This window comes from Mustela lutreola, chromosome 14 (assembly GCF_030435805.1).
Source record: "Mustela lutreola isolate mMusLut2 chromosome 14, mMusLut2.pri, whole genome shotgun sequence".
NCBI lineage: Eukaryota > Metazoa > Chordata > Mammalia > Carnivora > Mustelidae > Mustela > Mustela lutreola.
The window spans coordinates 74983474-75004621 of record NC_081303.1 but is presented as its reverse complement, the minus strand read 5'-3'; positions in this window follow the sequence as shown (position 1 = coordinate 75004621).

Sequence of the window (21148 nt, the reverse complement as noted above, 5' to 3'; positions counted from 1 at the left end):
GGCCCTGCTGTCTCCGAGGAAAGAAGCCGGGAAACCTCCATTTCTTATTCGGCCCCTTGGCTGCCATGGCGGGTTGTGTGGTTCTCTCTTGAAACACTGGCGTCCCAGATGGCCGGGTCTTTGGCCCAGTGATAAAACAGGCTGTTGTGTTATAGCCACCTTCACCCCATCCGCTTGGGAAAGGGAATTCAGGCTTCAAGGTACCGTGTGTAATAGCAAAGCAACATGTTACATGTAGGAACAGACAAAAGACGTGTAAGCTCTCTATGAAGAAAATGGTACCATGTTATCAAATTCTTAAAAAAGGATGAACCGTGTTCCCGGATAGGGCACCTCCTAGCACATCAGTTGCAAATCCAACAACACCCCCTCCTTCCTCTCCGCGGCCCCTCGGCGGGGCGTCCCCTCACTGCTAACGTCTCTTCCGTCCCCTCTCCCTGAACCCAGTTCCGGCTCCCATGTCCGTCCCAAATGAAACACGTCTTCCCTGTTGCTTCTTGGCAATCTGTCTTCCCGCAATGCAGCTCTTTCCCAAGTCCTTGTGTAGACACGCGTCCCGCTTCCTACTCTCCAGTGGTTCACGATCGTCATTGGGAAAGAGCCCGGACTGCGCAGGGAGGCGGCCAGGGTCCTCCCCGTTCTGCTCCACCGCCCCCCGCAGAGCTGTCTAGCTGCCCAGGAGGCCCGGGCTCTTTGTACTGGGCTCACTTCTTCCTGTCACCCCTTCACTCTGTCATCTGGTGAGCTCCTGCTGACTGTTCACAACCGACGTCGGCTCTGATCCCCTCCAGGAAGCTTCCCTCCATCTGCCAAATGCGGATAATTACCCCTTTGCTATGTGGATTTGGTATCTGTCTCATGGTAGGTAGGGTTACCACATATCCTGGTTTATGCCTGTTGTCCCCACAACTGGGTAATGGCCAGCCAAATGGAGACCAGCTACAGCCCCACGTAGTTTAACAGGATTAAAAACCAAGACTGCATTAACGTGACTTGAACTCCAGGAAAGTCGTGCCCAGGAAGATGAAGGGGGCAAATAGCTTTGTTGTTTGTTGGAGGAATTTCTAGAGACTCCGTCTCGCCGAATCTGGACTGCTCGGCGGGTCATCAGGGTCAGAGCCCCTTTTCCCAGCAGCCGATCACTCATCTGGCTCAACAGATGCCTCTCTACTGCTTGAGCCCCCTTCAAAACCGTAGCTTCCTGTTCACCACCCCGAAGTGTTACGTCACCGTCTCAATCATCCCAGTCACCTCCCAGAAATCAGCCCTCCGAACCCTCCCAACACTTCTGCGACTGCCTCCTCCCGAGGCGACACCAAGGAAGTGGCTTGTCCACGTAGTGGTCCCACTTCTCACAGTAAGCAACCAACTGAACGTTGCTGAAACAGGTCATTTTGATGATCTCTCTGAGGAACCGGCATCAGAGACTTCAGGAATCAAGACTCTGAAAGGAATCCCAGTCTGGGTGATCAACTGAATGATTCCTGTTATGAATTGGTTACTCTGTTATCTACGACATTTATTGTTCTCTTGTAATCCTTATAATAACCCCACAGAGTAGGTATTACCGTACTACTCTTGGGAAGATACAAAAACAAAGACCAGAGTTCAGTCAGATCCAGGATCGCGCGACTACTGTAAGACGCCGGGCGACAACCCCAGGAATCTGGCGCCAGAACCGGCATTCCTTTGTTTAAAAAAGTAGTTTACTTTTTAATTTTAAAATCACAAACTTGGGGAAACATTCCTAGTACCATCTCCCCCCTTCCCAAACCACCGGAGACTAAGTCGTCAGCCTGATGCCCCAAGAGCCCCAGAACTCCGGCATCTGTCCTCTGCGCGAGGACGAGCTCCGCCCATCAGCCCCGCGTCGTCAAAACTGGGATGCTGACGCCGACGCAGACACTGGTCCCGCGTCACGGCTGTGAGGACCTGCAGAGCGACATCCTGCCCTGAGGTCTCCCATCTCCTGACTTCCCTTCACACTTGGCTTGCCTGCGGTGACCTCAGCGCGGTGCGGAGTGTCTGGCTGCCGTGTGCCTGCGGGTTCGCTGCTGTCGTGTTAGGCTCGGCAGAGGTGGGGTCCCACGGGACAAGGCTCCGGTTGGCCCCGTTGTGCTGACGTATGGTCCCTTCGCCCGACTTGGGGGCTGTCTGCCAGGCTTTTTCCCTCCATGTAATATTTTATGGGGGAGGCATTTCATTTTATCTTGGATTATTGTTGTGGTTCTTTCTTCCTACCCCACCGCAGCTTTACTGAAGTATAATCAACAAATAAAATTTGTGTGTATTTCAGCTGCCTGATGTGATCTAACTTGATGCAGGGTTAGGGTGCGAAATGCTTGCCACACGCAACGGTCGAGGCTGTTGGGCGCCTGAGACTAGTATGACATGGCGGTAACTATAGCGGAATAATAAGAAAAGAAACAAACCAGAGCCGCTCTGAGATTTCCAGTTCGTAATGCTGTGTCAGTAGCTGTGGCCCGAGATTTGCTTTCACTCTCCAGGATGGGCTCGTCTTGCAGAATCGAGACTTGGTGGCCTCGGACCAGCATCTCGTCTCCCCGTGCCCGCCCCTGGCGGCCCCCGTGCACTCTCTGCTCCCACGGGTTCTGTCCTAGGTCCCACAGACGGGGAGGGCGCGCCACACGGGGCCCTCCTGTCCTCCCTGCACTCGGCGTCGTGTGCTCCGGGCGTCCCCAGTGTGTCCGGCGGCTTTCCCGGCTGCAGGGCACGTGCGCCGCCTTCTGCTCGGCTGCTCCGCCGGGCTTGGGGCGTCACACGCCTTGGCTGTGGGGGATGAGGCGGCCGCGACCACGCGAGTGCGCGCTTCTCTTGGACATGCTGATGCTCCCCTCGCACGCTGACTCGGGAGTGGGACCACTGGGTCGCGGGGTGGGTCTGCGTTTCCCCGTCTGCGGAATGGCCTTCTGGGGACGGTACCGGGAAGCTACGGGCGCAGCCGGCCCTTCCTCAAACCGTCCCGTTTGTGCACGGTTTACATCAGCCTGGATTCGTGTTTCCTGTGTCTTTCAGTGGGTTGTGATTTGCTCCTTTGTTGCTTATTTCAATGCACTGATTTTTCTAGATTTGGCCTCGGGGGTGTTCAAGGCGCCTCCAGATCCTCTTGACGCTCCGTCATTCTTTCCAGCGACGGTTTCGGCGGGTAGAGAAGTACCCTTCTCTGATCTCAAGGGCTGAATTAGGCACGTGCAGAGCGTAAGTGAACCGCTGTGCTCCGAGGACGGTCTTTCGTGTTAAAATGGAAGATCCCGGCGGAACCCGAACAGACACCAGCGAGAGCAGCTTCTCACACGGCCTCTACTCCAGTAGGAGACTAATTAGAAACCAAAGCCTTGAATATTTTTTAGTTTATTTTTAAAAATCTGTGATTTGTTGTTTTGCGAAACTTGAGTAGTAGTTCTGCAAATTCTCTGCCGCCCTTAGGGAGTAGGTCCTGTCCGTGAGTCGCTTCTCCGGTGCCGGGCGGTGAGCACCTGCCCCTCGGGGGTCCCGCGCGGGCCACGCACGGGACTGGCCCCGCAGCCCTGGGTGCACGGCCGGGCGGTCACGGCTCGGTCTCGCTTCTGCCCACAGGATGGCAGCATCTGGCCAAGGCTTCCTCCCCACCAGGGGCCTGGCAGCCTCGGAGTCGGGAAATACCCTGTTTCTCCCTGAAACGGAGAGGACTGAAGTACTCCTGCGAAGGAGCCTCCGTAAAGCCACACGGCGTCCTCTGTGCACGCGCTCGTCCCCCCGCTCCCGGGCGAACGACATGATGGCATTGGGCTGTGGCACCCACTCCGGAGCGACTCTCCGGGCTAGAGTTTGTAGGGGCTGAAGCTGAGCGAGCGGGCTGGAGTCCGAAGCTCACGTCGCGCACACGTCGTTGGATGACAGAATTGTTACTGGAGAGGAAGGAGGAGTCCAGCGACTGGGCACTGGCTGTATGCTGTGCGCTTTGTTTTTATTTTAATTTTTAAAAAAGATTTTATTTATTTATTTGAAAGAGAGAGAATGAGAGAGAGAGCACGAGAGGGGGAGGAGCAGAGGGAGAAGCAGGCTCCGCTGAGCAGGGAGCCCGATGCGGGACTCGATCCCGGGACCCCAGGATCATGACCAGAGCCGTGTGCTTTAAAGCAGGGCTGGTCATGGGTGAGCCGGCATCACGGTCCCCAGGGCACTGGTTCAGTCTCACGGTGCTGACCCGTCCCCAGCACTTCTGACTCAGTGGGTCTGGGATGGGGCCTGAGAATGTGCCATTCAGTGGGTTCCCACTGCCCCCGACGCTGGTCTGTGCGCCACGTTTGGGCCTCAGCGGCCCTTTGCCGTCGGTGTTACTGTGTCTGTTTTGCAAACGGGCACAGAGGGTTCACCGCTCGCCTAACGCCACACCCAGCTAAGGGGGGCTGGGCTCAGACCCTGCTCCGCCCGACGGCAAGCCCCCTCTCTGTCCGCTGCACTGATTTCTAGGAAAAAGGGTTAGGGTTAATTTGTAAGAGCTTATCCCTAGCAGTCGATCTGCCAGTCTCTGGAGCTCGAGGGAGGGAGGGGGCGGCCGGAGCGACAGCAGGTGCGCTGGTGCGTGAAGGGACATGAGGCTCTGTGCTACTCATTTCAAATTAAAATGTCTTTGGAAACAAAATATCGATGTTATAGGTATTTTAATCACCAAACTCCAACTTTGAAGCTAGAATGGGACATGAAAATAAGGCACAACTAAGTAATTATAAAACCCATTAGCTTGCCTTAGAGAGAAGACACAGTCTGTCCATGGAAATAAATGAGAAACTAAAAGCTGGTCGGCTTTCTCCGGGAGTGAGTCAGCACATTCAGGCCTCCGCTCCAGGCCCCAGCCGCTGAGGCCCTGGTGTGTCGGCCCCTGTCTTAGAGAACCTGGTCTCTCTTACCAGACGCAACTCGCCTCCACCCACCCCCAACCCCGATTTTATACAAAAAATGAAACCTGATTTCTCAGAGGCAGGGATGGATTTTATTCTGAGTATTTGTGGGAAGGGCGGGGACGTGGAGGAAGGGGTGGAGACAGGCGACCTTGGCTGGGGTTGCCCGTCCGGCTGGAGACCGTGGCCTCCTCCCTGTGGCCAGGCTCCGGCTTGGCTCCGGTGCCTGCTCTGGAGTCAGGCCTCACCTGTCTGGTCCAGACCCAGCAGGCTCACCCGGGCTTTCGAACGCAGCCGAAGAGGGCTTGTTAATAGTCACGGCAGGGCAGAGGCGGCCACTGGGGACTTCTAGAGAGGGAGCTGCATGGCTGCCCAGCCCCCAGCAGGGGGGTCTCACCAGCTACCTGGGCGAGCCCTCTCCAGGGAGAAACTCAGTTGTTAGAACCTGTTTGTTCTGAACTTCCAGAGCCGCCCCAGATCTGAAAGTTTCTGAGTGTTTCCTCTTCCGCCTTGCAAAGAGTCACCACTAAGTACTTGGAAATGAGTGCCTCTGTCTACGCCCCAGAGCAGAGGAGTCACCTCTGCTGGAGGAGCATCACCTCCCCGCCCCCCAGCCTGCCGCTGCCTCTCCAGCTCCCCAGGAGGGCCGCAGGCCAAGCACTGGGCTTCCCAGGGACTGTGAGCTCGCCGGGAAACGGGAAACGTGGTGGCTATGGAGGAATAGAATGCCATAAAGCAAGATCGTAAACTGAGAAGCTTTACTAGACAAAGCAAAAACAGCACGAGAAAATGTTCCTTGGTCTGGAGGTCAGGAGCCATGGCTTTCAGGGGCTGCAACAGCGGCCAGTGGTCTTGGCTCCAGGTTTTCTTCGCCTGTCGACTGAGCACCCGCCGTCCACTGGTCGGCCGCAGCCCAAGCTCAGCGGCTCTGCTCGGGGAGGCGGGGCTCCGGGGCTGGTTCCGGGTCCAGGTGGCGGCAGGGAATTCGTGGGTCGTGGGTCGAGCCCCGCATGGGGTTCTGCGCTCCGCGGGGAGTCGGCTTGGGATTCTCTCCCTCTGCCCCTTCCCCTGAGCTCTCACGCGCTCTCTAAAATAATAAATCAACCCTAGGGGGGCGGAGGATTACCCTATGATCCAGTACGCTTCGGGGCGTCACCCAGAGGAAATGGTGGTGTCGCCCAGACAAGACAGCGGCCCCATGTTCACTGCGGCTCTGCTGGTAACAGCCCGGGCGCAGAGACAACCTACATGGCCACTGACGGACGGACGGCTGGGTAAGGAAAGCCCAAGGGACACAGTGGAGTATCGTTCAGATATTAAAAAGAAGGAAGTCCTGCCGTTTGGACCCCACGGACAGGCCCTGCGGGCATCACGCTGAGTGAAGCAAGTCAGAGAAAGACCAGACCACATGGTCTCGCTTCTCCACGGACTCGGAACAAAACCGGACCCCAAACTCCCAAGCTCAGAGACACAGAGGACAGGTCGGTGGTACTGATCTGGGGTTTTGGGGTGAGTGAGACGGGTAAGGAGAGTCAAAGGAAACAAAGTCCCAGGTAGAAAACAAAGCAGCCCCGGGGTGGGGACGGCCAGCACCGTGGCCCAGGCTGGTCCCGGCGCCTTCCACCGAGCTGCCCAGAGAGCCCTTCGGGAAAGTTCTCATCTCAAGAAACCAGATCGCAGCTGTGTGGAGACAGCTGTTCAGCAGACTTGCGTTAGCTCACATGGTACGCAAATACGGAATTGCTGGGCTGAGCACGTCCGAGTACGATGCTGTAGGTCAATGAGACCTTCCTAAAAACCAGTCAGAGATACACACAGAGTATATAAACTGTACAAAATGCAGGTAAGCCAGGTGGATCGGGAGCCACAACGGTCCTCCTCCACGTTCTTATCTGTGAAAGCAGGGTGCCACTGCACTGGTCACAGGGGTCAGGCGGGCGGGGGGTCCCACCTGTGTGCTGCTTGTGGGGGGCGGCTCACCGCAGGACCCCGGCCTCGGGAGCGGCTCGAGGACTCTAACACCCCGGCCCGGCCGCCTCTCTCTCACCCTGCTCTCCGCCTTTCCTTGCCTAAGTCGTATTTCAGCCAATATTTGCTCACCGTGCTGGGCGTTGGGGATACAGACACGCCCCAACACGGACCCGGCTTTCTGTCACTCGGCACCCAGAGTCAGGCGGCCCCCCCACAGGGAAGGCTGTCTCCACGCAACCCGCTGGCCGCAAAATCGAAGAAAGCCCAGTGTGGCTCTCCTGGAGCAGACACGGACTCTGAGGTCTGGCGGACCTGGGCGCGAGCCCCGGCTGGCTTCGTCTGCAGCGAGCGGGGACCAGGAACACCGGCCGTTCCGGGCTCGTGTGACGTCTACTGGAAGCGCGCGCCGGAGAGACACAGGGCCGTAACATTACTGAGCACTCACTCTGTCCCAGGCGCGTGTCCTACACTCACCCACTGGGAACTCACAGCATCCCCACGAGGCAGGCACCACCACCTGTTTCCGGAGGCCCAGAGACGCTGAGCAGACTGCCCAAGGCCAGCCAGCCGGTCTGCTGCCCAGCTGGCCCCGAATCCAGTGTCTGGGTCCATGGCCGGGGTCTCCCTCGCTGCTCCACGTGGCTTCTCAACCGTCCACCTGCGGGGCGGGGGAAGGAGGGGCCCTTTGTGCTAACCCCGGGAGGTTCTGACTCCGGAGGTCGGGACGAGAGCTCTCAGCAGACCCGGACGTCCGGGCTAGGAACCAGGCGGGCGTAAGGGAGTCACTGTCATCAGAGTGAGGGATGTGTAGACCAAAAGTGGGTCTCGTTTTTGGTTTTGGTTTTTAAGATTATATTTAATTATTTATGTGACAGAGAGAGACACAGCGAGAGAGGGAACACAAGCAGGGGGAGTGGGAGAGGGAGAAGCAGGTTCCTGCTGAGCAGGACTCAGGGGTCTCGGGGATCATGACCCGAGCTGAAGGCAGATGCTTAACGACTGAACCACCCGGGTGCCTCCAAAAGTGGGCATGGAAGGATATGGCGGGGTTTTCTTGGCCAAACGTAGGTAAGGACGCTCCAGGGGGAGGGAGCGTGCAAACCCATGGGAACTAACTCAAGCTCACGGGCCTGAGTTGTGTGTGTGTGTGTGTAAGTGTGAGCCAGGGAGCTACGGGGGGTGGGGGGCTGGGGCGTGGGTCAGGCTCCCCACAGACGGGGGACAGCACCTGGGGAACTGTCTTGTGGGAGGTGACACGATTTGATCTGTAGATGGTCTTTATTTAGAAGCTTGTCTTTTGGATTCCAAGAACTTTGGCCTGTTGAAGGAGACGAGCATAGCAGGGAAAGGAAATAGCGATTTATAAATTGATTTAGCCACAAGCATCATAGCGGGTCTGGTGAAAGCAGGAGTAGAATGTTGACAATTGGATGCACTGTGAAGTGTTATTTCGCTGACTTCATCTTCAAGGAACAGGAGGAAGAAGGTGTTTTCCCCGAGCGGGGCAGGGAGGCGTGACAGGGGCGGGGGACACCAGTCTCTGGGCCGGGCCTTGACCCCATGGAGGGCAGTGAGGACAGCCTGACTCACCGGCTGGGGATGAGCCCGGAGCTGCGGGGGCTGCTGGCCCGGGGATGTGGCTCTGGGCATCCCCGCCTGTGGGAAGGAGACAGGCAGAGCGCTGTGAGAGCAGGCTGGGGGCAATTTGTCATCCCCCCCACTTCCCGGGGACAGCATGACTGTCGGGGCTGTGCTTTCGAGGCCGGGATCCCCCGTGTTAACCTCGGGATGGGGGGTGGTTTGTGGACGGCTGTCCCGTGAGCTGTGTGAGCCCCGCGCTTCATGTGGGGCCGAGGGGACGCCCTGCTGGGGTTCCCAGCCCTCTGGACCTCGCGCTGGTGACTCCGCTGAGTGAGGCGCGGGACAGAGGGGAGGGCACTCTCGTCCCTCCGAAGAGGGGAAGCTACGGGGGAGGAGTCCGCTCCTTCTGGGCCGAGTGGGAAGGTTGGGGGAGGCTCCACGGGGTGCAGGAAACACAGCGAGGCCCATGCCTGCGGTCGTGGTGGCCCCAGCTGTCAAGGGTCCCGTTTTCGCCGCCAGCCGCCCCCCACAGCACTCTTGCCACCCCCCGCCCCCCGTTTTAGAGACGGGGACACAGCGGCACGGAGCTCCTTCTCCCGCAGAGTAGGAGCCAGGAAGCCCCCAAGTCACCTCAACCAGTGGGGCCAGGACTCGGGCCCAGCCCGGCTCTCGCTCCTCGGGGAAGGGCGTGCGGGCGCTTCTTCCTTCTCGCCTCAGCGCGCAGGACCCCCTGCCACGGGCCCCACGGTCTCTGCCGACGAGGCTCTGCTCCCGACCGGCGGAGTCTGGAGGTCACTTACGGGCGCCTCCTCTGTGCCCTGCCGTCCCGGACCCCGCCGCAGTGGTGTGCCGCGGCCCCGTGGCGGTCCCCGCGTCGGGTCCCTGCACCTGCTGACCTGACACGGCGTCGCTGCCCCTCTCGGCAGCTTGCGGTGCCCGCGGGGGTCACCTGCCGCACCGCGTGCTTGAAGACAGACGAGGACACGCACGCCCGGGCTTACCTGCCCGGACGGAAGCCTGGGAGAGGTTCAGGGGCCGAGAGCTCCCGGGCAGCGCCGAGTCCGTGGCCACACGAGGTTAGCTGTGCTCGACTCCGCACCGCAAGGCTGCTCTGCCCTCGCGTCCTGGGGCGCTTCTGCCGCTGGACGGTCCTCCGTCCGCCCCTCTGCTGTCCTTCAGCTCAGCTCCCCGGCATCCCTGCGTCTTACAAACAGTGCTCGGCCGTCAGCCTTCCCCAGCCGGGCCCAGCCCTTCCCACGCAGCCGCCCTGTCGCAGCCGCTGTCCGCCCCGGGGGCGTGGACTGGCGCGCGGCGACTCTCACTTGCGTGTCCTTGGTCACCCGCTAAGCGGACCAGCGTTCCGTGGCTCTGGCCTGTCCTGATTCCTCTTTTGTGAAATTCCCGTTCCTGTTCTCGGGCCTGTTTTCGCTGGTTGCCCCGTGGATTCGGGGCGCGGGGGTCGCGGACTCCCCCAGCTCGCCCGTCTTCGCGCTTGAGGGAAATGGAAGGGAAGGGTGAAGGGTAAGACGAACTCTTGTTCCGACTTGTCGGTCATTCTCCCGACGGTCTGGGTTTGGGGTTTGTTTAAGCGATGGTTTCCGTTGTCTTCCGAGTGTCACAGATTTTCTTTACTTTTATGTTGTTCACCCAACTGGAATTCATTTTTGTGTGTGGATGTAGGTGATCATTGCTTCAATGCTGCTGACTGAAAACTCCGTTTCCCCCGCTGATTTGCAAGGCCGGTCCTCTAATAAGTCAAGTTTCCATAAATGGATGAGGCTGTTTGTAGGCTCTCTTGTGCCCCATTGTTCAAAGACCATGTCACCTTAATAACTAGAGCTTTGTGAGGGCAGTCTTTTTTTTTTTTTTTTAATTTAAGATTTTATTTATTTATTTGACAGAGAAAGATCACAAGCAGGCAGAGAGGCAGGCAGAGAGAGAGAGGGAAGCAGGCTCCCTGCTGAGCAGAGAGCCCGATGCGGGACTCGATCCTGGGACCCTGAGATCATGACCTGAGCTGAAGGTAGACACTTAGCAACTGAGCCACCCAGGCGTCCCCCATTCTGCTTTTCTTAAAATTGCTTTCAACTCGTTTTGAGATGTATTTTCATTATATTTCTAGTTTACATATTTTAAGTTTTCCATTATGATTTATTCGTTGATTTAGGAATTACTTATGATTCTTAATTTCCAAAGGAAGTTTTGTTTTCCTGTTTTTAGTGTGTATCGCCTTGCAGTCAGAGTGCTGTTTGCATGGTACCAGTCCTGCGAGTGGTTAGTTTTCATTCATGGTCCATGTACTAGGAAAATGTGTGTTCTCTAGCTTTTAAGATTATTAATTATGTCCTTTCAGATTTTTCTGTGTATCTACTACTTACTCAGAGATGTGTTAAAATTCCCTATTATGTTTGTCTGTGTTTTGCTGTATTTCCATAAATGTTTTTTCATGTATTTTGAAGCAAAGGGATTAAATGTATTATATGAATTTCAAATTGTTACATTTTCATGGTGAACTCTGTGTTTTTTATGTTAAATGTTATTTCTCCCTGACATTTAGATAGCTATACCCACTTTCTTTTGGTTAAAGTATACTTGGTGTAAAAAATTTGTACCTTAAATTTTTCCTTATGATTTAGATATGTCCCTGGTAAATAGCATTTATTTTACTAATTTACGATGCTTGGTCTGATAATGTTCCCCTTTTGCTTGGAGCACCTAGTTCAATACTTTCACAATGATTATGGGAATATTTGGTTATGTTTATTCCATTTTGTTTTGTCCTGTTGCTTTTTTCCACTTTTTTTGGTGTGTGTTTTTTCTTCCTTCTTTTGAATTGATTTTTCCTCATTTTTTTCAACGTCTGGTAATCTGAAAGTCATAAACTTTCTTTTGTCTCTCTTTTTTTAAGATTTTCATTTTTAAGTACTCTTAACACCTGGCGTGGGGCTCAAACTCACAACTCTGAAGTCAAGAGTCTCATGCCGCACCGACTGAGCCAGCCAGTCACCCCGTAACTTTATTTCAATATAAACTCTTTCTATTACTCTGTAATTTTTATTATCAAATCCTCAGGTTACCGATATTTACCTTACTTTCGAGTCACACTGAGAAGACTCTCAGTGTCCTCCTGGTCCCAGCTCTGACACAACACGACATGACGTGTGGCGCGATGATGTGACATACGAGGGCGTGAGGCCTGTCGTCAGTGCTGGCCATTCCTCGTAGACCAGGTGGTTCACTTCACCAGTTCCTCCGTCCTGCATCACCCGCGCTCCACCTTTCTGGTTAAAGGGCCTCTCAGAGTCTGTTTTGACATCCCCAGTTTTCTTGTTATCTAATTTAATTTTCATATTTTAAACTTTTGTTTGTTTGTTTAAAGTAAACTCTATGCCCAGCGTGGGGCTCGAACCCACGACCCGGAGATCGAGAGTCACAGGTGCCTCCAGCTGAACCAGCCGGGTGCCCCGTGTGTTTTATTTTTTTAAAAGATTTTATTTATTTATTTGACGGACAGAGATCACAAGCAGGCAGAGGGGCAGGCGGAGAGAGAGGGGGAAGCAGGCTCCCCACTGAGCAGAGAGCCAGATGCAGGGCTCGATCCCAGGACCCTGGGACCATGACCTGAGCCGAAGGCAGAGGCATTAACCCACTGAGCCACCCAGGCGCCCTGCCCCGTGTGTCTTCAATGTGGGAATTACAGAAGGCATCTCTCCTAAGCTCTCCTTCTGTCACTGCTCTGCGAATCGGACCCGTGCCCAGAGGCTGCTTCTTGTGCCCAAGGACTGTGGCCAAAAATCCGCCTCCACATGGCTTTGCTCTAAAGCAAAGTGACTGGCCCAGGTGATTGGAAGATTCAGTCAGCAGCCCCCGGGATGTCCCCAAGGTCCCCACTGCTCCGTGGCTCTGCTTTCTGTGGCTTTAGCTCACCCTCACGCTCCGGACACTGGCTCCCTCTCACCCCTGCCACCCCCTCGTGATACACATGGTTGGCTCTGTTCCCAGGAGCGCCTGCCCCAGCCCTGGCCCCGGGGACCCATTTGCCCACGCTGGCTTGATCTGGGGCCTGTGTGCATCCCTCAGTGAGGGTGATGAGGTACAGTGATTGGATGGAGCCTGGAGAAGCCCACCCTGGGTCCAAAGCCAGGATTGATCCCACCCAAATGCACCACGGAGGTAGGGGAAGGGAGATTCACCAAGTTAAAGACAGTGACTAGCTACTGCCTGGAGCCCCGGGGTGGCGGGGGCCCTGGGGGCAACGAATGAAGGTCTCTGTGGCTTTCCCTCGTCACGTTCGGACGAGAGGACTGTGATGTCAGCTCCTCCGGCTGGTGTTCGAGGCCAGAAGACTTTTCTCATTTGAACCAAAACCAAACAGGGTCCTGTGTTCCCAAATGTGTGTGTCCAGTAAGAGCGCAGTCCTCAGAAGAGAGCCGGTAAGAAATCCCAAGCACAAACAGGAGGATTTCTAAACTCTGAAGCCCGGGCAGAAGTACGCGACTCTCTTCTGCTCCCAAGAGATGGAAGGTGGAGGGTGTCTGAAGAAACAGCATTTGAGCCGCAGCCTAGGGGCCACCAGGCCCGGCGGACCTGGCGTTTCCCGCCAGTGACTGGGTGTGGGTGCCCCGCCCTGTAAATACACGGTCCGGAAACACCGGATTGTGCCTGCCGGTGCGCGGGGTTGGCGAGCGGGAGGCAAATCAGGCTTGGAAAGAAGCTGGACCCAAGAGGACACTGCCCGGAGGTGGTGGTAACGTATGACCGTCGTCTCCAGCCTTTGGCTTTCCAGGGCACAGGACGGCGTTTCAAGGGACACCCGGGCGCCTGGGTGGCTCAGTTGGTTGCGCATCTGACTCGCTCGGAGCCCGGGGCCTCATGCCGGGGCTGAGAGTTCAGGTCCCGCGTCGGGCTCCAGGCTGGGCGCGAGCCCACTTGGGAGGCTACTGGGTGTGACGCGCCTGCGAACAACCGAGCGAAACCTCAGACTCCGGCACCGAAACGGAATGGAACCGAACGACCAAACCCAAAGCAGGTTACGCCGACTCTGGCTGACCTCCCTGTACTCCCGACGGCACCGCCCGGGGTGAAGATTCACGCCCCGGGCCCGGCCGCTCGGCCCCGCGGTGCTGGGTAGACCCGCGTCACGCCCGTAACCGCGTGGGCCGCCCCTCCCCAGCGGGGGCTGCTGTGGGGTCGCCAGTGCCCGCTCCGAGCCCCCGGGCCGCAGGCGCGTGCATCGGAAAACGGCCGCGAACGCGCGGGGCGGCCCCGGCTCCGCAGCGGCCCGGGGCGTCCTCGCCGTGGCCTGGCCACGGGCCGGGGCAGCGTCTGCTCCGGTTCCGATTCCGCTGCGTCTGGGGCAAATCACTCCTCTCCAGGCCTCCCGGCAAGGCCGGGGGTGGGACCCGCGCCCTCGGGCTCCCCTGCCCCCCAGCAGCGGGGTCTCCGCGGGGTCTCCGGCCGCCGCGGCCGTGTCCCGCCTGACCAGCAGGGGGCGGGCCTGCGCCGTCCCGCCCGGGGCCGCCGTCGAGCGGGTCCGCCGCGGCCCAGCTTCCCGCGCACGGAGCCGACCACGTCCCGCCCCGGGGCTGCGCGCCGCGGGGAGAGGCACCTGCCCGGCCCCTGCGTCGGCTCGAGGGGCGCCTGCTGCTCGGAGTCTTCCCCTTTCGGGCCCCATGAACATGTCGGGGCGCCCCCGTGTCGGTCCAGGGCGGACCCTGAGCCCGGACGGGCCGCGCGGGGGGAAGCCGGGCGCTGGGCAGCCCGCCCCGCACCGCCGGCAGCCGCGTCCCGCCGCACCCCGGGCCGGCAAAGCTCGCGGGGCCAGGACGGAGGACACGCGGGGGAAACTGAGGAACAGGCCGGCGCCGAAGCCCGCGCGGCAGCCAGTCCTGGCCCCGGGGCTCCTCCCCGGCTTGGGCGTGCGGACCTCGGGGGCCCCCGGCGGGGCGGGGGGCGGGGCTCGGCCTCCGAGGCGGGGGCTCGGGGCTCAGCTGCCCGCGACGCCCGGGCAGTCCGCCTCTGCCCTCCGCAGCGGTGGCGCTGGGGGCGCGCGCGTCGGGGGGGGGGGGGGGCGCGTCGGGTCGCGCACGTCGGGGTCCGCAGACGCTTCCGGCAGGGTGGGGGGCGCCGGGCGCGCGGCCCTCAGCGGGAACCCGCGGGCGGGTGGGTCGCTGCCGGGGGCGCTGCTCTCCCGGGGTCCGCCCGTGGGCACCGGCCGCGAGAGCCTCCCGGGAAACTCGCTGCGCCGCGGGGTCCCGGGGCGGGAAGCAGGTCGGGCGCGGCTCTCCCTCGGGTCCGCTTAACGCCCATCGCGCCCGCGTTTGCTGGGACCCGGCGCCCCGCTCCTTGGCCTCCGCGGGAGGGGACGTGGCGCGGCCCGGACTCAGCCCCGCAGCGCAGCGCGACGCCGGCCCCGGCGGCTCCTGACGAGTCTCCCCGGCTCGGGCTCCCGGCACAGTCCGGAGGGGCGTCCGCGCCGCCTCAGGGTGGCCACTAACGACTGCGGGGACAGCTGCGGGGACACCTGTGGGGGCGGCTGCGGGGACGGCTGTGGGGGCACCTGTGAGGGCATCTGTGGGGACAGCTGGGCGGACATCTGTGGGGACAGCTGTGGGGACAGCTGGGCGGACATCTGTGGGGACAGCTGTGGGGACAGCTGGGCGGACATCTGTGGGGACAGCTGTGGGGGCATCTGCGGGGGCACCTGTGGGGACAGCTGGGCAGACATCTGTGGGGGCGGCTACAGAGACCCTTTGTCTTTCTGGCCCGTCTGCATTGTGCGGTCTCTTCCGACTGCCAGTGTGAGTGCGGCATCTCCCCTGTGGGGTGGCGCGGGCTGTCATGGGGCTGTCCCCACCTGGGGGGGGAGGGGGAGAGGTTTTGTCAGGAGCGGAGCAATGGCCACCTGGAGACCCTCCCTCATCCCTGGGGGCTTCTAACCCGGGAGGCTGGTCCCTTAGGAGCGGTCCCGCTGCGGGAAGACAAGCCCGCCGGCGAAGGTGAGAAGCTGACGGGTCCAGTTAGGAAGACGGTGCGGGAGCCTCGACACTTCCCTAGGGTCCCTCTGCCCGCCTCCAGGCAGGTTCCCACCCGACGCAGGAAGGAGCTGCCCAGGCGTCCGGAGCCGGCACCGAGCGCGCACAGGATCTGGAACCGGCGAACCCGGCCCGGCAGTTCGGTCCACTAACGGCCACGCCGTGCGCAGCGCGGGAAGAGCGCGCCCCTCGGACGCGGGGGCGTGCGGAGTGGACACCGCTCTGGCCGCTGTCGCCGCTGCCCACGGAGACCGCAGAGTGAACCGCACCGCAAGGGCGAATCACCGAAACCACGGGTGTTTATCAAGTCCCGCCGAGGGGAAAGCAAAAGTCACTGCAACAGGAAAGGGTTTTCCGAAGGACAGATCAGCTTCCTCTGTGGTGACCCGAGAAAATTGACCACAATCCCATTCAAAACCTTCAGGCACTTGACTTTTTTTTTTTTTTTAATATCTTTTACCTTTTTAATAAAAAGTAAAAAACAAACAAAAAAATACATCAGTGTCCTGAACAGAACTTCTCTGTGTAAAGGTGGCACTTAACGAATGACACAGGACCAGACAAAGGAAACGGGGCTGCGAGTAGCGATAGGACATGTCGCGAAGCGTCTGGGGCGTGTACATCGCGAACGGATGTGCGGGTGCGTGTGTGCACCTACGTGCGGGCAAACGTGGAAGGATTTGCCGACATATGTCACACACACACATTTGTACTGACCTCTTTAGATCGAAGTCCAAGGCACTTTTTACAATGAACAGGTTAAAGCCATTAGTTCAGAACAGAACCGTTTCTGGGTACATATCGATGACGACGCTAGTATCACAAGCCACCTTTCCCCTTGCTCACCTTGGAGTGTCTCTGGTTGGGGTAACGGTTAGGAGAACGGGTTTGAAAAGAGCTTCGGAATGTGTCTAGATGGTGGAACTAACTTCTCTTGCTGGGTTTCCTCTGGGGAGGACAGGCCTTGCGGGGCAGGGCCCGGGGGCGGGGGGTGCTGACTTGCTCAAGGAAGGAGCCCAGATACAGCTTTTCAGTACTGTGCGGAGCCCAGCCCGGGGACCCTTCCAGAGGGACCTGCCCTGGGGGCTGCCTGATACTCCGATGGCCCTCCCCGTGTAGGCTAAAAGCAGAAACCCGGAAAGGGACTTCGAAGTGCGTCAAGGCTACAAAGCAAGCCCTTTAAAAATCAGACCGGGAAGAGGCTGCCCGTTTGGCGCGCCAGGCACGTTATATGACCTGGAATGGAACTGTACGATGCATTTGTTTTTATCCTTATGATTATACAGGACTTTCCTCTGTCAAGTAATTCTGTAAATGAGGGTCAAAGAGCAAATGGTTTCCTTTCCCAGCTATTAATGATGCCAGTTACCGTTGCTGTGTGGTGAGGCCAGAGCGCTTCAATATTTAATGTCTGTACAGATGACTTGGGGATCTTGTTAAAATGCCAGATTGGATTAAGCAGGTCTGGCATGGGCCCCAAGGGTTTGCCCTTCTGAGTTCCCAGCTGCTGCTCTGCAGACCCCACTTTGAAAAGCCAGGGTCCGCGCGTGGCCACACAGCTGAATTACCGTCCAGGGGTCGCTTTCCCCAGAGCAGGAATTTGCATTGGCTTTTGTGATCTAGACTGAATAATAACTTCGAGGGGGGAGGTCAGAACATATTTGCTGTCTCTAAATGAAAGTCTTAGTCTGAGAAGCGTTGGAAGAAAAAGCCAAAAGAGACAGTTCTATTTAGTAGCAGAAAAGTATTAGGAGGCAAATCAGTTACCACCAGGACATTCATCGGCTGATTATCAAATTGAGAATAAACTAATTTCCATTACCCAGCGAGCGAGTGACCTGCTCAAAACAGGTGCCCTGGAGTTCTGATGGCTTCAATGGAACCCAGCCCCCCCGGAATCGGGGAGTAGCAGACGCCCAGAGCACTTTGCTCACGAAGAAGAAACTGTGTATGGAAGTGAGCTCGGCCGTGCACGCGGCCTGAAGCTGGGTGCTCGCGTGCTTTTCCGTCAGAGGAACCGGCAGCAGAGTTTGACAGGACCCCAGGCTTCCCCCGGAGAGACCTGCTGTCAGTGCTGCCGCGCCAGCCGGCCGGGTGCGTGGTCGGTGTGAGAAGGGAAGAGACGCGGCCTCAGGGGCCCTGATGCTTCTCGGTGCTCTTTCCCCACCGGGGCGGTATCAGCCCAGAGTGATAACAACACGGATTCCAGAAAACCCTTGTTCTGTAACTAAACACACCCTGCTTTCATCTGGAAATAGGCCCTCTGTCCCTCAGAGGAGGGACGTGAGCAATTCTCTACGTGTCTCACCTGCCACTGAGACGCGGAGTGCGCGGAGCTCCTGGGCCGCTCGGTGGGGAATGTCCCCCAGATCTGCCAGCGCCTCGGCAGCAGCTTCCTTCCCCTGGCTACCTGACCGCTCCGGGGGCAGGAAGGGAAGCCCAGCGCTGCGCCGGGTCTTGCTGGGGGTGTCCTGCTTCCTCCGTCACATCCCCAGGAGCTGTGCTCCCCAGTAGGGGTGTGGGGCCGCGCACGGGGAAGCCTGCTTCCTCCGGGCTCAGGCCAGCCGGGAGGAGCTCATGGGCTCACTGGGGTTTCCCTGCCTGAGGGACGCTCCCTGAATCTGGCAGAGCAGCACAGGCCACCTAGAAGCTTGAGTCCTTTGTGTCACCCAGGAACGAGACTTCCTAATGCCCGATCCTGACATTCCCAAAGGACAGCCCAGGCAGCTGATTCTGAGGCTCCTGTCACTTGCGTGAGGGGACCCTGGCATTTCCACGGGGAACCCCGTTCGTGGATCGGGCCGGCTTGGCGCAGCCCCTAAGGGAGTCATGGCTTTTAAAATCCCCTCTGAAATGGCTTGGTGGAGTTTCAGGGACCACGATTCCTCTAAGTTTGGAACAACGTTCCTTTGTCTCTACTAGGCCGGTCTGAGGGCATGAGGACGTGGCCGCGCAGGAGGCTGAGCCCCGGGTCTGGGCGTCTGGCCGCCGCTCGCAGCGATATGTACTCAGAAACAGTCGGGGGACAGCGAGCGACCCTGGGCTGCTGCAGACCAGGCGGGTACAGAACGGTCATTGAAAGTTACAATATATTTTATAATATAGCAATATACTTCATATTTAAAATAAACTGTTACGCTTTCTCCTATCGTTAAAAAATAGCAAGCAGTACAGAGGCAAGATGCAAATTCATATCGGAGCTCACACGGTGCTGACCACGACGGCTTTGGTTCCCGAGTTCGCCACGGAGACGCGCTCTCACTCCTGCTCTCCTCCGCCCGGCGCGGGACGCGGGGCTGGGACCACGGCGAGTCGTCACGCCATGAAGATGTCCGATGCAGGTGGACTGGTCCTGGGCGGTGCCGCGGGACCCAGCTGGGGAGCGTCATGTATTCCCGGTCCCTCCTCGGACCCTGAAGCTGGCCACTCCAGGCAGATCCGTATTTGATTTGTCACTGATTTCTTTCTCTCTCTCTCTTTTTTTTTTTTTTTTTTTGGCTATAAATTCAGCATTTCTTTGGGGATCCTGACTACAGGTGGGTGCTGAGTTTTGTGCTTTTCCTCCATCAGCTTGGCTGGTCACAGCACTTCTTCTGTTCCAGCGCATGGTCCAGGCCCAAGACGCAGCTTCCAGAATGTGCATCTTGGCACGTAAACGACTCTTCGCCCGGCACTTGGCACCTGGATTCGGACGTTGTCCTTGGACGCGTTGTGAATGGTTTTGTTCAGAAGGATCCAGTTCGTGTCTGGGCGTTTCCAGCACTGATGTAGGAAAAACAGCCCAGAGCGACTGGTTTTCTCTGAGGGTGTTTACAAGACGCCGCGCCGAGCGCCCATAAAACGACTCCATCTCTCGGGACAGAATCTGCGTGGGACTTGTCTGTCCAGCGGTCCCTCCGGCCGTCTACCCACGCGCTCTGACAGAAGCTTTCGGGATGAGGGGCGCTCGCCTACATTCCATGGCCAGGGGCCCGCAGTCCATGCCGCAGTCCCAGGGACACCCCTTTCTTGGTGGCGTCAGTGGCCCCTTTCCCACGTCGTGCTTCCTTGGGCGGTGGCCGAGGAAGAAGGGATCGGGTGCAGGGTGTGGCCAGGGCAGCCGACGACGGGGGAGCTGCCCCACGCCGACCCCCCCAGACGGCTGTCTACGGTTCTCAAACCCAGTGCCGCCCCGAGCCCACAGGGGCGGCCACCAGCAGATCCTTGCTCTGCTCTGACGCCACTTTCAGGGAAGCAGAATGACGGCGTGGACGGGGGACGGAGCTGAGGGTTTGCAAGCAGGGACTCAACAAGCGGGAGCCGGCAGCGGAGCAATGACTTCCCAGCGTCTCAGTGGCGCGAGGAACACCTCCTGTTCCTAATCTGGGGTGCGCTGTGGCTCGAGGGACCCCCGAACGGGGACAGAGGTCCCATGCGCCAGTCACTGCGCAGCCGACACGACTGATTACTTTCTGTCACCTCAGAGGCTACACCCGAGAGGGGGCGGGACAGGAACAGCCCGGCTGCTATCAACTCCCCTAAAATCTACCGAGTACGTCGTCCCCAAGCCCGTGACTCTTGTCTTCCTGTTACGCACAGAGAAACTGAGGCACTAGGTGGTCACGTTAATTGGCCCAAGATGTGGGTCTGGCCTTAGAGCTTCCTTCCTCTGATTTTCTCTCTTTCTGCCTGTTTCCTTCCTTCGCTCACACAGAAATCACTGAGAATCTAAGGGGGAAATCGTCAAACATATTAAAGTCATGATTTCTTCACTGCTGTTCCTTCTCGGCCTTTCACAGACGCCGAGAGCCGCAGGTGCTCGCTGGCAGTTTGCCGGCGCCTGCGTTCCCCGGCCCCCGGGGTACGAGCTCTGCTGCCGCGCCATGGGCACCTGCTGAGGCCGAAGTCGGTGGCGACCTGGGGCCTCCCCACCCCCCACGCCCCTGCATCTCATGAAGCATTTGGAGAGAGGTGACGTCATGAAGCTGCACATTAGGGACAGGGCAAGGGCAGCTCAGACACTTTATGACAATTTACTGATGAGGATGGGACAGCGGTGGCCTTTGACCCAAAGGTGCAGGTTTGTATTTGGACTTCAGTGTAAGGAGGAGGGAGTCCCTCGTCTGGCATAATTTACCAACTGGTGCCATGTCCTAAAATGCCACGGAGACCCGTGGTCTTACAGGGTCACAGTGCGTCCCTGACTTTGCAGTACATGAGGCTCGAGTATGGCTTATGCGATGAGGGTGGCTCTATGGTTTTCATTCAAGTGTCCAGACATTTTGGGGACTATTAGGGTTCTTTCCCTGTCATTAAGATATCAGAAAGGTCCCAGTAGGGCTCTGCTGACGGCGCAGCCTTACAGGAGTGGGAACGCCCTCGGCTGAGTGTGAGAGAGAGGTCATTGTAATGAATAGTTCTTACATACAGCCGGTTCTCGAGTAGCTAATGAAACCCTCATCATCGAGTAGCCCTCTGTCCCTGAACTTGAAAATAAGGAACCAGAAGGCACCCGACGCCTTTCCCCGTCTGACCGTGACGCTGAGGCACAGTGGGATTTGCCAAAAGGTGGGCCAAGGGGTGGACACCTGGAGGGACTACACTTCGGGCAATCAGTGCCGAGGTCACCGGGATTGACCTTGCTCCCGGAGGACGGAGAACTCCCGCACACACAGCTGAAAC